Source organism: Crocodylus siamensis, chromosome 5, assembly GCF_052110815.1.
Source record: "Crocodylus siamensis isolate JL-2025a chromosome 5, ASM5211081v1, whole genome shotgun sequence".
NCBI classification, from domain to species: Eukaryota; Metazoa; Chordata; order Crocodylia; family Crocodylidae; genus Crocodylus; species Crocodylus siamensis.
In genome coordinates, this window is record NC_143399.1 from 202,117,919 (window position 1) to 202,132,700 (window position 14,782).

General features: G+C 50.5%; 1 protein-coding gene across 12 annotated transcripts in view; it reads right to left on the reverse strand.

The window, feature by feature from the left end:
- Positions 1-13,355, reverse strand: part of OBSCN (obscurin, cytoskeletal calmodulin and titin-interacting RhoGEF) — a 271,127-nt gene extending 257,772 nt beyond the window's left edge. For 11 of the 12 annotated variants that reach the window (XM_090047900.1, XM_090047898.1, XM_090047895.1 and 8 more), the window contains exon 1: positions 13,074-13,355. The gene's annotated coding sequence lies outside the window, so the exon portion shown is untranslated. The remainder of the gene's footprint in view (positions 1-13,073) is intronic. The other variant, XM_090047901.1, reaches the window with a different exon arrangement.
- Positions 13,356-14,782: the final 1,427 nt, after the last annotated feature.

Consider the following 14,782-nt stretch of genomic DNA (forward strand, 5'->3'; position numbering starts at 1 on the left):
TCGTCCTGTCATCTGCCCCCACTGAGACCAGCCCAGCGCCATCCTCTTTGCAGCCCCCCTGCAGGGAGGTGAAGGCTGCTATTCAGTCCCCCTCGGTCTTCTCTTCTGCAGTCTAAATCAGCCCAGTTCCCTCAGCCTCTCCTCACCAGTCCTGTCCCCCAGCCCACAACCATTTTCCTCCCTCCGCTGGACTCTCTCCAACATTTCCACATCCTTTCTGTAGTGGAGCCCCACAGCTGGACACAGGACTCCAGATGTGGCCTCCCTAGTGCTGAATAGAGGGGAATAATCACTGCCCTCGATCTGCTGGCAGCGCTCCTACCAATGCAGCCCAGGATGCCATTAGCCTTCTTGGCAACAAGGGCACCCTGTTAACTCATATCCAATTTATTGTCCACTGTCACCCCCAGGTCCTTTTCTGCAGAGCTGCGGGTTAGCCAGCAGCTTCCCCCCAGCAACACCTTTGCCTGATGAGGGAGCAAGCGCTGGTGACAGAATGGGTCTTTGTGGGACAGTCTGACTCACGGTGGCCTGGTGGGAATGTGGCAGCCACTATACTTCTCTTCCCCTCATCATCTCCACCTTTCCATCTCTACTTCTGCTTCATTTCTCTTCTCCTTATGCTTATCCCTCATTTTCTTCATTTGCATTTCTCATCCTTTCCATGCCCCACCTCTAGTTTCCCTTTGTTTCCTCCTTACGATTCCTAGGGCGCGTCCTCCAAGGGCAGCAGATAGTCGAGGACGTCATGAGGAAGAACGTCCTGACCATAAGGGTAGCTCAGCACTAGAACAAATCACCTACTGTCTCTGTTACTGGCAATTTTTAAGTGACGGTTAGACAAATATGTATCCGGGAGGGTTTAGACTGGGGTGATCCTGCCTTGAGGAGGAAGATGAACCTCTTGAGGTCACTTCCAGCCCTATTTTCTCTGTTTTTATGACCATACACTAGCAATGAGATTCCTCCCAGTAGGAGGTAGTGCTCGGTTGGACGAGCTTGGAGCTTGTTGATGTTATGCTCATCCATCCTCCCCTGGTATTTAAAGCAACCTTTTAACGATGAGGTAATTTCTCACTGGGGATAGCAAATGGATGATAGCCACTTACGCCTCCTATGATAAGGCGGAGAAGCTGCTTGGACATTTGCAATGGATCCAAATGAGCGCCAGGATCTTTGGGAACACATGCTTTAAAGCTCAAAAGAATGACCCATTGTGTGCTGCCAGCGTCCTTTGCACAGCCCTAAATACCTGCTGCTCGCTAGCTCCCAGCTGTTCAGAGAGACCAGTCAACAAAGGGAAAACAAAATAAGCAGGTTGTGGACCTCGAAACCAGAGGAGGTTTGCTCCTGTTGTGTCCCGAGAAGGTTAAAAGTCATTAGCAGCATGAATCATTACTGTAACGTTCACACACACGCTCTCCTCTGTGCTTGCGGGCCTGGGAGAGCCAAGTCAAAGACGTGAAATCCTCATTCAGTCCCACACAGCGCCTATCTTGCAGGGAGCTGCCACATTTTTTGCTACCCCTGCACTTGGATGCCCAGACGTCCCTCCTTCGGTTGGGGGAATGAGATCCCTTATGCCTAAATGGCAAAAATGCTGACTGCCTTCTTTTGCCTTATGTTAAGGCACTGCAAAAAGAGCAAGCCCGCCAGCTGCTGCCATTGGGAGAACGACTTCAAGCATTCGATGGCAGCAGGTGCCATTTCACTGAGATGCTATCGCTGCTCCGAGGTTGCCAAATAATCCTGTGCCCTGTGCAGGAGTTGGATGGGAGTTTGCTAATTAGTGATCATCTCCAGCCTTTTCAGGTCCACTATTTTTTACCTCCTGATGCCTACACAAAGCAGCACGATGGCTGGGACGCTAGGCGGCTGTTAACAACTGCGAAAGGAAAGATTAATCAGTCACAGAGACAGAAATATCCCCCTTAATCCCTCAGAAGTTTGGCTTCCTTGCCTGCCATCAGTCCACCCACCAAATGACCCAATGAAAATTGTCCTCGGGACTCTCCTCGCCCATAGGAAATCACTAGGACCAGGTCTAAAGTGCTGCTTAGCTCCCTGAGAGAATGAGCACTATTCGTGCAGCTGCTTTCTACACTTCCCCCTAATTCATATTTTGATTCAATATTTTGATGTTGGCTCCAAATACGCTTTGAAGCAAGGGACTGAGTTAGGATGCCTGGGTCCACTTTTCAGCTCTGCCACTGACCTACTGTATGACCTTGGGCACATCACTTCACCTCTGCATTTCTGCTTTATTTGGTCTATCTATTTAGGTTCTAAGATGTTTTTCACCATATGCGTGGACACTGCCTAGCATGTGCACACAACAAATAATGTTTAAATACACAGGGTATTAACAAAATAATCTTCTATTTCCCCTGCTGGGGATCAAACACCTAAATCCAAAAACAAATGTTTGAAAAGAACCAGGAGATCACTGGTTCAAAAATGCAAGCTTTGCATTAATTAATTATTAGTAGTGATCTAATAAATTTGCTCCTAGGGTACCGAAGTTCAAAAACAATGAACACGACCTTTCTTTTACACACACAAGCTCTTCCTTCCCTCTACTCTGACAGCGTGGCTGTGTCACCACTGGAATTAATCAGAAACTTTCCATTTGACTGAAAATATTTTTGGACAAAATGGAGAGATTTGTGTGTTGGGGAGTGTCACAGGGTCACGCAGGTGCCCTGTTCCTAGGAAGGAATAAGGGCAGCAGCCCATCACAAGGGCAGCTCAGGTGATGGTTGCTAGGACAACCATGCTGGTCAGGTGACCAGAAGGGGGAAGGGCCAGGCCTTTATAAACAGCCCAGGCCGGAGCCTAGTTAGCAGTTCCCGTCTGGCAGCTTGAGGTGCAGGAGCTCTGCAGCAGAGACGAGAGGAGTGGTGCGGCCTGAGCACACAAGGGGCTGCACCATGGTGAGGGTGGAGAGGACCCTGACTGGGAGGCCATTGCTAGAGAGCCAAGTGAGCTTGGATCCCGTGTTATAGCCAGGAGGCTTGTTGTGTTACAGCCGTTTGGCTTAGGGTTCTGTTTCGTTACTGTTAGTACCGGAGGACCGGGTGAGGCTGTAAGGGGAGGGAGGAGGCCTCATTTAGGAGCGCCCCAGTAGAGTGGGGGTGCTCCCAGTGCCGGAGTGTGGTGCTACATTGCGGGGTGTACTACCCCAGCCCTGGGGAGGGGCACAGTACCGGTGAGGGCACCGTAGTTGGGGTGCAAGACCCCAGCCCTGAGAAGGGCAAAGAGGATTTTGGGGCCAGGCATGGCTGAGGCCACCTGAGCCCCACTGGCAAGGCGCACCAGTGAGAAGCCCACAGGGGTTTGTGTTAGGCTCCAAGGGGAGAGCCACACTAAGAGAAGCCCAAGGTGGGTGCTGCTAGAGAGACGAGCCTGGAGAGGGCGAGTCCGTGATTACAGAGAGCCAGGAGAGGGCAGAGAGAAGCCCCAGGAGCGGGCGGGTACAGAGAGAAGCCCCGGTGAGGGCAAGTATTGAGCGAAGCCCCAGGAGGGGGCATACACTATTGATAGAAACCCCAGGAGGAATGCGGACTGAGAAGGATCCCAGAGGGGCTCCACAGTGGTGGGGACCCCGAAGGGTCAAAGGGGCCAGGTAAGGCTTAAGCCACCTGAACCCAGCTGGGAAGAGTACTGTCAGTAAGCCCGAGAGGGCTAATGGATAGAGGGGCGCCAATTGCGTGACAAGCCCAGGGGCACCAGAGAAGGGGTGCCAGTTGCGTGACAAGCCCGGGGGTGCCAGAGAAGGGGCGCTGGTTGCGTGACAAGCCTGGGGGTGCCAGAGAAGGGGCGCCAGGTGCATGACAAGCCCAGGGGCGCTGGGCAGGGCACAGAAAAGAAAAGGACCTGATAACATCCGGAAGAGCTGCGAGGCTTGGGGCATGCTAAAGGGGAAGTAGGAGGCACGCATCGCCCATAAGGCTGGGGTGCACCGAGTCACCCCATACAGAATGGGGATAGTTTCAGCATAACACCGTGTACAAGGGGATCAAAGGCAGCCTCCCATAGAAACTTATATACACCAACAAGACGTGGCAGGCGAGAAAAGAGGGTGCTGGATCGCCTACTTGACACGGTAGGGGGCACTAGAGGGATCACGGCTGCTCCTAGGCCCCACTCCGTGACAGGGAGGAACCCACTTTTTATTAAAAAAAGTAATAATTTTTTTTCCTTGAAAAGCCCAAACCTTTCATTTCAGTTTTTGTTAACCAAAACCTGAAGGTACTTGTGTTTAAACAAAAATTATGCCATTTTTTAAATTGACAAATGCAAGATGATGTGTCAGGCTGTCTTCAACAAGTCTTCCTCTCAACAACAACAACAACAACAACAACAACAACAACAACAACAAATAAGGAAAACTGCTACAAAAAATGAAAGAAGTTGAACATTTTCCCTCGGAAAAGTCATCGTTCATAACCAACTCTGGTTACCTTAGGGTGGTGTTACAGGTTACCTTTAACTCATCACAAAGGCACTTAAAACAGGAGCATTCACCTCTTAAAGGGCATGATCCCATGCAAAAGGGACCCTCTAAAACTTTTAAACATAAGCCAACTGAGGTGTGGGTTATCTTTGACCTGTATTGCCCCGGTCCTTCTAGGGTATCGCTAGGCAGCACTGGGGAGATAAAATACTTCCTGCCCAGTCCTCCAGCATCCCAGGATGCACAGCTCCCAGCTCCATTACCCATTTCCATCCTCCAAACCTCTGCTCCTTCCCCTGCCCTCTCTGCTTGGAGACCAGCTGCTCTGGGCAGCTCAATGAAGCCAGGGAGACCATGGTAGCACCCCCAGCAGCTCCACTCTCAGTGACCTGATCCAGTGATTCTCAACCGGGGCTGCCTTGAGACCCTTTCAAGGGTACCACCCAATGCTAACCCTGTTAGGTTTAGAAACATGATCTACAAGACAAACCCAGAGATTTCACATACGACCCCAGCACGTTAAGAGCGTGCTGCTCCATTGGGATCTGAGTGCTTTGCAACAGAAGAATTGCTCGATTGTTTTGCTATAGTATAAAAAGGAGTGAAAACTAAGAGCTGGCATTGGCCAAGGGGTGTCTCGAGTCTATCAAGGGGTGCTTAAGTCTGTTGAAGGGTGCCTCAAGTAGCACCATGTCTAGGGTATTTAAGTGCATCCAGTTTGCTGGAGCTAGAGGTGCTGGGGGAGACAAAGACCTGCTGGAAAGGCATGGCCGGGTACTGTGAAAGGCAGACAGAAAGCACCTATAAAAGCCATGCTTAGCTCTTATGTGGCATTTGTCACCCATGTATTTCAAAAGCACTTTGCAAAGGAGGCTCAAAATCAGCTCTCACGCTGAGAAACAGGCAAAGAAGCCTCCCAACACCGCACAGGAGCTAGCAGCAGACCTGGGGCCAGAACTCAGCTCTAACGAGCTAGATAACACTATGTCTTGCCGCTCGGGCCCTGTCACCACCTGAACAACACTGAGGATGCGATGATGGCTTTTTCCCTGGTTATTTCAGTGCTGGTTAAAGGGGCCCTAGAGAAAAAAGCATTCTCCTCTCTGAGACTCCCTGCTCCTTTCACCTTCCTCTTCTCCACCTCCAAGCTTTATGCCACCTCCCCGCTCCTATCCCTGGCCTTGCTCCCGTCCATGCCTCTGCTTGCCAGCCCTCCACTGGCAAGTCATCGTTATGCAGGTCTGAAACAGCATCCAGCCTGAATCTGGGACTGCTCTGAAACTGCTCAGACTTGGTGACACCAAGATTTAAACTGTTTTAAAGGTAACCTGTAACAGCACCCTAGTTTTCTCCTGGATGGGTACGATTATCTACCCCCCGAATGGCTGCTGGGTGAAGAGGATATAAACCCTGATATTATTAGGAGTCTAATTCTTCCCTCCTCCTTTCTGCCCAGCCTTTCACAGCACCTAACAAAGTGAACTTGGATTCACAACCGCTTGTGCTGTCTCCATGTATTTTATTTAGTCAGTCTATAAAAGTGCATGTCTATCCTGCCTTTGGACTGACTTCAGCTAACTACCTCTCACTATTAGGCTGGATATATCATAGGTTTTGCACTCACTTCAGGAGCCTGCTTATATTTCCATGCTGACATTAGAAGAAATGTATTAGGGCAAAGTGCATGGCTCATCTAAAGCCAATATATTGGACTCTCTCTTCCCCTGGTCTCCACCGAGCCCACAGCTTCGTGCATGCCTGGTTCTGTGCAGCCCTGTGGCTCTCGATCAAGTCAGCCTTGCTCCACCTTCTCCCTGCCATGCTTAATCTTTGAAGTATACTGCAAGATATATTTATAGTAATCTTCACAAATATATTTATCATATGCACTTGTATAAATACAAGCAGAAGAAGTATATCGGAGGCTAGAAGATGCGTACCATACACCTTAGACTGAAGCCTGTGGACCTGGGGGAGCAGAACAGTGACTATTTTTTTTTGTTCTGCACCTAGTACGGGGGGCCTAGCCCAGGCCTAGGGTACCTAGGCCAAAAGTCTTTCTGAGCCTACCCGCCACTGAATTACTGTGTCTAAAGGCAGGCGTGTTTTTGTAGCCAGCAGCACACAAGGGAGTGATGGGCTGGCATCATATCTAGCTGCTGTGGAGTCCCCAGTCTGAAAGACCAGGTACCCACTGACAGCTCAGTCAACTGGGGGTAGCCTTTGGCACAAGTAAAATGCTAAACCCCTGGCTGCAGAGCATCAAAAAATGCCTCAACAACTCTACTAGCCCTTAGGGTTCCCCTAGATGTTACTTCAGCAACAAATACTCAGAATTAATGTCCTGTTCATCACCACTAAATTACCGGACCTACAGGCTGCAAGTACCGGACTCTACCGTGGAGAACCATCGTCATAAGCAGTGACATTGGTCCATCAAAAGGTTTTTCGTCCACCCCCGCCCCTCTGCTAATAGATGGTTGCTCCTGACAGCGCGATCCGGTACGCCATCCTGCATAACTCCTCCCAGCTCCCAATGCACAGAATCGAAAAAAGATGCTTCGCTGTTTAGCCAAATCTGGATCTGTGAAGAACATGGAGCGATCACGGCCAGTTGGAGACAGGATGTGCATGGCCTGAAAACAGACAGTGGCTTCATTGCCACTAGGCATGACAGCCCCTTTTAGCATCCTCCCCAGAGCACCTCAGCCACCCTTGACTGCCACAACATCCCTGCTACTCGGCACCTGCCTGCCTGGATGCAGGAAATGCCCCGAGGCCTGCCGTACCGCCGCTGGTCCTGCTCGCCTCACAAGTCCCTGGAACATTTGGAAGCTGCCGTGCTTTAAAGGCTTGTGCCTTTCAACATTTCTTTCCCCTCCCTGCGTTGGGTTGGGCTGTCATTGCACTGGCTACAGAAGAAGAAAGCTACCCTGTGAGTGAACGCTTGGTCTTCAATATTGCTGCAGGGTATGTGGATTCTGCGCCCCCACCTGCCCCCAGAGATGCCCTTCCTGGGCTACAGTCTTCCGGGCAAGCTCAAACCCCAATGTTCCCAGATGGATTCGGCCCCCGCCCTGTATCTCAACACTAGGCTCGTGCTCACATTTCAGTCCTTGAGCTTCTTCCTAATGAAGCAACCCCTTCCAGCCCAGCTGGGAGCACTCAGCTGAGTATCACGCTGCTTCCACCTGCTCTGCGCTCAATTCCTTGCTCAGTACATGCCCCACTTCTACTGCAAGGCCAAGGTCCCAGGCGGCTGCTCGAGTCCACCCATGCCTTGACCTTCACCAGCTTCCAGGATGCCCGACCAGACTGAGTTCTTCCTGTTTCTGTAACTTGGCAGGACTTCAAAATAAAACCCGGGGGCTAACGCAGCCCCAATGTTAGACCAATTGCTATCACAACTGTCAGTGTGACAGGAAAGGAAGACTGAGCGCTACACCAGGACTCTAACGTTTGAGTTTAATTTTCTTCCCTGCCACAGACTTCCTGTGTGACCCTGGGCAAATCCCTTAGACTCCCTAAACCTCTATTTTACCATCTTCAGAATGGACCCAACAACACCGCAGGGAGGGGTGGGGAGGACAAAAGCCATTTAGAGGTGGGAAATGCTTGCTGAAAGGATTAGAGCTAGATCTCTCTCTCTCTGATGGGGAAATGAAGACAGATGACTGCTGAACAGCGGGATTTGGGTTCTTTTCCATCACAGAGAAAATGAATACTTTAGCTCGTTCTAAAGTAAGCTGAAGTCAAACATGGTATAAATAAAACACCTCAGGGGCAAAGATAAACCTTTCAGGATACCCTGAGTATGTAACAGTGCTTCAAACCCCAGTGAAGTCCCTGGGAAAACTCCCATTGACTTCAGTGGGTCTTTTGCAGGAGCCCCTAATCAACCCCCGCCTTCCAGAGAATACTTTGAGAACCACCTCCTTCCTGTCGTGCTGGGTGCGTCTACACGTGTGCATCTACTGCACGGAAACCAAAAGTACTGCGCAGTACCGGTGCGCGTCTACACATGCTTGCCCATACTGCACAGTCAATATGGTGAGTCAGGATACCTGCATCATGCACGTGTAAGCGATTTACTGGACAGTAACGCTGAGTATATGGACAGACTTCGGACTAATTTTAGTCCCAAATCAGTCCACACACAGTGTTAATGCACTTTAATGCCTCATGTGCAGACACCAGCTCACTCCCGCTTAATGTGCAGTAACTTTAAGCCGGTGTAAATGCACATGTAGATATACCCACTGAGGAGTTTCTGCCTAGGCAATTGTGATTATGCAGGACAGGCAAGGAGGGGCCTGGCTTGTAACACTCTACCTGAAAGGACCTGAACAGGTTCACTGGTTATTTTTTAACTGATTGTATCCCCAGGCTTGCATTCTCCAGATGCTCTCATCCATCAGGTTAGACATTGCACTGCTTATTAAATACCAGCAAAGCCATCTGAGTCATCTCCGTGGGTGATCAATCAAAGCCCTGCTAGTGTACAAAGAAATCCACTGCTTTAGCAGCAAAGACTCAGCACCCCGCTGGTTAAGCAGCTTCTTTTCTTATGAACATGTTCACCGCCCCCCACATGTTGACCTGTCCTGAGCTGCCAGGCAGTTTCTGTATTGATTTTGGAGCTTCTCGGCCTCTTGAAGGCTCAGATCAAGCGGCGTATCTCCCCCAAGGCTCTAATGGCTACTAGACCAAAAATCAGAGAAATCAGAGAGAAATCAGAGAGAAGTAGGGCTGGCTGAACATAAGATCTTCTTTTCATATGCAAGCTATATAATACCAATACACTGTTCCTTATCTTTCCTCAGACAGCGTGCGAGTGTGGGTGGAGAGAGAGAGGGACTCGCACGCAGCTTTGGAGCTAATCAGGCATTTTCCGTTTGACTAAAAATAACTTTTGGATCAAGTGGAAAGTTTTGCGGTGGGAAAAACTCCCGTGTTGTTTAAACCTTTTCCCTTTCTAAAAGCCCAAACCAGTATTTTTTAGTTGTTGGCCACCAAAAAAGGGCAGGAAGAGGAAGTGGCAATGGCAGCGGCTGTTACAAGAAGGCTGAAAAACCAACTCCTGGTGCTGGGCAATAACTAGCGAGGAGTCCATGGGTCTAAAATTAAGCTGGCTCTTAAGAGATTGATTCCCAGAGGTGCTACGACTGCAGCAAGCTTTGCAGCCACATGCACCCAGCCTGACGGCCGGCCACTTGTGCTCCTCCCTCTGCTCCAGGAAAGTGGCTGCGCCCGTGGGATAGGGCTCAGCTCTCCCCTGTCCTTTAAAAATCCACCAGTGAGAGCTTTCTTTGAATATGGACAACAGTGATGGCTTAACCACATTTACCAGTCTCTGTCACAAGAACGGCACTTGACTAGGGTCAAAAATCAAATGTCAAAAATGATGATTTGCACTTGAAGTCGTAAGATTGCCTTTTACTTTTTGAGCCTTCCAGCCTTTCCTCCAGAAGCACAACAGATCACAGACACCTGTTTTTCCTCCTTCCAGAAAAAAGCCAAGAATCGCATGCACCTCTTGACTCCAGGATTGGAGATATTCAGGAGAAATAACAAACCCAGCCAAGATTAGAAAACTCTCCAAAAAAAAAAAAATTAAAAAATCAGGAGAGTTGCTAATCCCAGCATCGTGATGCCGCCAGATGTGTTGTTCTTGACAGAAGCAACACTTCGTTAACCATCTTAGGCTCGGAGGAGGAAGCTGTGTGAATAATGAGGAAGTATCAGCTTCCTCTGAAATCTCCCAAAGCAGCGCCTCTGGCAACCTGCAGCGATCTCGCTGCCCCCTTTCTTTTCACAACCACCCAGGAAGTGGGCTGGCTTGCCAAAAACAAACCAAGAGCTCCCAGGGCCAGCGCTAGTATTGCACACCAGCTGCAAACTTCATCACCGGGGCTGCATAACCAGTAGGCATGAACAAACCATCGCAGCAGCTGGTACGCTGTAAGGGTGACGTTCATGTCAGCGCACCCGCTAAGCAATTAACCCTCTGACCCGGAGCTAATATTACCTTCAAAAGCCTTCCAGTTAGCAGAATTTGACGGTTTAATAGCAGAATCAGTACTTGACAGGCCAGCTTCTGATTTCAGTTATGCCCATTTATATTCACAGTAACTCTGTTAAAGTCAAGGGGGGTTACTATGGGACAAGGGACGTTTCCCCCAAAGGTAAGCTAAGGTGTGGATGAGCTATCCTTCTGTCAAATGCGGGGATTCAGCGTACGTGCATCTCTATGACTTCTCTCTGGCCCAAGGGATGCACTGAGGCCGATTACAAGCTCCCTTTGGGTGGAGGACGTCTCTGCCCTCTGCCTCCATACTGAATTAACACCCGCAGGAGGTGACAGGAGACGAACGGCGCGCCGCCTGGCACAATGCAGGGCCACAAAGGGTTTGAAAATTGCGGGGCGGGGGTCATCCTTTCAGATGGAGCCGTGCTGAACAAAGAGAAAATTGCCACCCAGAGCAAGCCCGTCTTTGCCAGGCTGAACACTGATGAGATTGTAACACAGCCTTTCAAAACTGATCGGGTAGGCAGATGCAAAAATCACTGAACAAAAACGGGTTAGAGAGAGAAAGACTTCATGCTTCAGAGGAGCAGCCATGGGCAGGAAATAGGAGGAACGCTGGAAGATGCTGGTCCAAACCTGAGCACCACTAAGGGATGAAGAAACCGAGGCAGGAAATACATACAGGTGGCTCTGACGGCTTGGCTAATTCTTTCCTAGCCAAATTAAAGAGAGATTGGGTTTGGGGACCCTTACTGAGTACATCCATCTGTCTGCTTCCCCTATCCTGTGTCCTCTGAGAGGGAGGACTGCAAATCCACGCGAGTCTATCAGGTGGGAGCTCAGAGAAAGAGCTGCTCAGCGCCAGCACTGGACGCCACCTTCATCCCAAGAAAGGGTCCCACATGCATGCAGGAAGCCCCTCGGCTCAAAACAGGGGCAGGATTTAGTCCCACAAGCTGCCCACACCCTCTCCCATGGGCTTCAGAGGGGATCATGTTAGACAGGTGCTGCAGGGGCAACTCTCTTTCACAACGGTGGTCTGTTCACTGCCAGCAGCTGGCCACATCTGACACCCAGGGGTCAAGGTGGGAGCGATTCCTATAACTGAATCACGTGTCCTATCATAAGCCACCACGCGTGCCAGCGTAGCAATGCCTAAATAACACGCCATCATGCAAGGAAGCTCTTGGAGTCTGGGAGCCTTTATCCCCCTCCTTCCATACCCAGGTAGACAGGGCAGCGGTGAAGCGAGAGGCGAGGGGAATGGTGCTGGAGCTAGCCAGAGGTCGCCCGGAGCAGTGTGTGGCAATTACACTCAAGAGCTGCCGCTTCTCCCAATTTAATCACAAGCCTTGCACTGTTATCAGGGGTTTCCCTCCCTGCTCCAGCTTCTGGGGAGGCAAATGATGATAGGAGACGCTCGGCTTCAATAGCTTCTTTTCTTTAAGCACACCTCGAGCCTTTTTATTTGCAGAGGACAGGTGGAGAGAACGAGCCCAGTGCACCTCAAGTGCTTGAAAACTAGGAGGCCAAGAAGAAGAATCCCTAATTTATCACAACTTTATCCCAAACTCATTATTGGACACAATTGGGCATGCACTTTGCTGGGGTTATTGGACCCCCGCAGTCTTTCCTGCCCGGAGTGGGGAGGCTGCACCCAATGATCTCACGAGGTCTGTGAATCTGTGAATTTTTATAGTGTGCTTTTTGCTTGAGATAGCCAAAATGATCATCTTGCCTATACCATTATATGTAATATAGAGATACATCATGTAAACTATGCACCTACACAGCACTCTCTCCCCCATGCCTGCACACGCACTCGTACAAGATGGCCCAGGACCCAGCACCACACCTCAAGTTCACAGCTCAGACCGGTTCATAAGCCAGAACAATAAAACAGGCTCGACAAGAAAACAGCCAAACCCCACTGGTCTCATTATTGTGACAAAGAGCAGATCCCGCCAACAGGAAAACTTCCCCTGCGGCAATCGCCCATGCGGCTTCCATATAAAATGCCTGTATTTTCAAAGGCGGACGCCATGGGCATCGCAGCCGCTCCACCCTGCTGAGCCCGAGCTCCTAAAATAGCCTCAGCTGTCGGGCTCCATCTCTCCTCAGAGCCATTTGCAGAAACGCGAGCCGAGGGTGGGGGGTTGCAGCTTGAATTGGCACCGGCAGGGAACAGAGAGAAGCCCAAGGGTAGGGAAAAGAAATTACCAAAGAGAAAAGCAAGGCTGAGTTTATGAAATAACGTGAAATGCAAGACAAAAAAACAAAATCAGGCCTTCCCGGCACTCCAGCCACAGGCCCATCCTCCTGCCAGACTGACAGCTAATGGTACCGGTGGTCCCTCAGACCCCAATAATGTCCACGATCTCCTGTGCAGGATCTTCCATCAGACTAGTCAAGTGAGTCCAAGCAAACGCTGCTCCCCAGGGGCAGTTTCTCCCTCGACTTCCAGCCCCGCACCGCTTGCCTCCAATGCAAAGCCACGGACCCTGCAACGACCCCTCGCTTGCCTCCCTCGACCGTGAGCGCAGCCCCCCTGCTCCCCCAGACCTGGCCGCTCCCCTGCTGCCCACCTACCTGGTGTCTTGTCAGAGTCGGAGGAGGCAAGCGGCTCTCATCGGGGTGAGGGAAAGCAGATACCTACTGAGGTGACACGAGGGGGAAGGGGGAAAAGGGGAGAGGGGGGCATGGGGAGACCTTGGGGGGCTGGTTTCCGCCCCTTTCCCCTCCAATAAATAAAACAGAAACCCCAGCGATGGTGGGGACGTGCAGCGGGAGGTCCCCTAGTCCCCCTGCAGCAGCTGCACTGCTTGGGGCTCGGGCTGGTACACCCCCCTCCTCTCGGATGCCCTCCTCCACTCAAATTGCTGACGTGCTTTGCTCTCCCCTCTGCCTCCCAGCTCCAAAATAGCCCAGGGAGTCATTTACTGGTGAGATTAAATTTCATCTGGTGGAGAGGCGAAAGGGCATAAAATTTTAGGGGACTCTCCAGGACAACCCCATGGGGTGGAGAGCAAAATCATCAGTGGGGGGGGAGTAGTGCGGTGTGCTTGCACGCCTGCGTGAGAAGGGGGAACAGGCTATAGTGATGGGAAGAGGTCGGGACAGCTTGGAAACATGTACACAGGAGCCAAGAGATAAGTGATTATCGGGGACAAGGGAAGAGGCAGTTGGCAAAGTCTGTCAGAGGTGCACACATCTCCGCAGGAGAAACCAGGGAGACTCTCTACCACTCCAGATCTATGACAGATTTACAGACAAAGTGGTCCACTCGACATCCAGCTTCTCAAGGCAAAGGCATTTGTGGGGCCACCTGGGAAAAGGAGCAAATGAGCAATAATGACCACCCCGGTCACCATTTTTCACCGAAAATTGCAGTGCGATTCTGTTTTAAAAAGAGACTGCCAGTTTGGTTGCAGGGGCTGCTGGCCTAGCCGCTTTGTCTCAGGGGCTTCAGGTCATATCACATAAAATCATTCGTTTTCCAAACTACCGCTTCCTCGCGTGCAGCCCACAATCCAAGCACGCGTCCCAGCGCACGCGGGAGTGGTGGCGAAAGCCCTGCGGTGGGCACGCAGTGATTAATTCAGCTGATGATGCACGAGCCAGAATAGATTCGAGCTCATTCACCCACAGCTCCATTTGCTTGGCTGGGCTCCTTGGAGCGAACAGCAAGAAATGCTTATTTTTAGCATTCAGGAGAGTAGATAACCCAGTGAATACACACTGAGGGCAGGGTGGGAAAGTAAGATACTCTGACTCAACCATAAGCATTTCTTGGAGCCAAATGGCATGTTTGAACAGTACCCAAGAATTAGACCTTTTAGGCTCTCACCTGGCCTGAGATCTGTGAAACCAGAAACAACTGCTTTGAGTTATAGTTAAACTAAGCAACCGGCATGAAACGATGACCTTTATGGCAGGAGTGCTTGGGTGGTTCTGTTCAACAAATTCATTTTCTTGGCCTGAAAGTAGGGTCTGGTCTTCAAAAGGAAGCGGATTTTCAAGGTTATCGACGTATCTCTTTTTTGGCGGAGCTGATGCAAACAGTAGGGTAGTTTGCCGTCTGCCTTAACTTCACCAACTAGTGTCAAATTATTTTTTAGGGACCAGGCATTGCTGTCTGAGCTGAGGTTTCCAAAAGAGAGGATGCTGTTTGTGACCACCTTTGTTCCAAGACTGGGAGAGCGTGAAGTGCGCCATCGACTAGCTATAATCGCATCATTTCCCAAGACACCAGCCAGCTTCCCACGCTATAGAATATGCCAATGAAAAGGAGCAAAATT